Source organism: Populus alba, chromosome 4, assembly GCF_005239225.2.
Source record: "Populus alba chromosome 4, ASM523922v2, whole genome shotgun sequence".
Lineage (NCBI taxonomy): Eukaryota > Viridiplantae > Streptophyta > Magnoliopsida > Malpighiales > Salicaceae > Populus > Populus alba.
In genome coordinates this window covers 14165797-14166601 of record NC_133287.1, presented here as the reverse complement: position 1 = coordinate 14166601, position 805 = coordinate 14165797, and the positions used below count along the sequence as shown (strand labels likewise).

General features: G+C 35.7%; 1 non-coding gene across 1 annotated transcript; it reads left to right on the top strand.

Moving 5' to 3' along the window:
* The first annotated feature begins 419 nt into the window (after positions 1-419).
* Positions 420-528, top strand: LOC118050866 (small nucleolar RNA R71). Its single transcript, XR_004687936.1, has one exon. It is a non-coding gene; the product is annotated as a small nucleolar RNA R71 (small nucleolar RNA).
* The last annotated feature ends 277 nt before the right edge of the window (positions 529-805 follow it).

The window sequence follows — 805 nt, the reverse complement described above, 5'->3', positions numbered from 1 at the left end:
CATGGGCTTGTTCATGGAGGCATTCCTTGAAAAAAGGCAAAGTTGGACAATCATTGATTGCATGTTCATTTGTTTCACAGATTTGACACACGATGTCTTGAACAAATTTTAGTTGACCACTCTTTTTCAATTTTAGTGCCTCGAGTTTTCTAGCTAAAGATGCAAACTTGGATTGGAGGTCATGATCTTCCCTAAGGTTATACATACCTCCATTAGATGTATGAGGTTGAGTTTTACCCGGTGCCTCATAAGTGCCCGTAGTGTCCCAATTTTGCGCATTTTCAACTAGCAAGTCTAGGTACTCCATTGCTTTATTAGGGTCTTTATCTTCAAAAGTTCCATTGGACATCAATTCAACCATTTGCCTATCTTTAGGTGTTAATCCTTCGTAAAATTGTGAAACCAATCTCCATGTTTCAAAACCATGATGAGGGCAAGTATTAAGCAAGTCTCGATACCTATCCCAACATTGGTAAAATGTTTCACCTGGTTTTTGAGTGAAAGTGGTGATTTGTTTTTTGAAAGAGTTGGTTTTGTGAGATGGAAAAAACTTCTTTAAAAATTATTGTTGCATTTCATCCCAAGCACGAATGGATCCTGACCTAAGATTTTGTAGCCATGTTTTAGCTTTATCTTTTAATGAAAAAGGAAAAAGCTTTAATCTAATGGTATTCATGCTACAATTTAAGTCATTATAGGTGTTACAAACTTCTTCAAATTCTCTCAAATGCAAGTATGGATCTTCAATTTGACCCTTGATTTTGCTGATTTAAGTCCTTTAAGTCTCACATCTTTTATGGTTTGA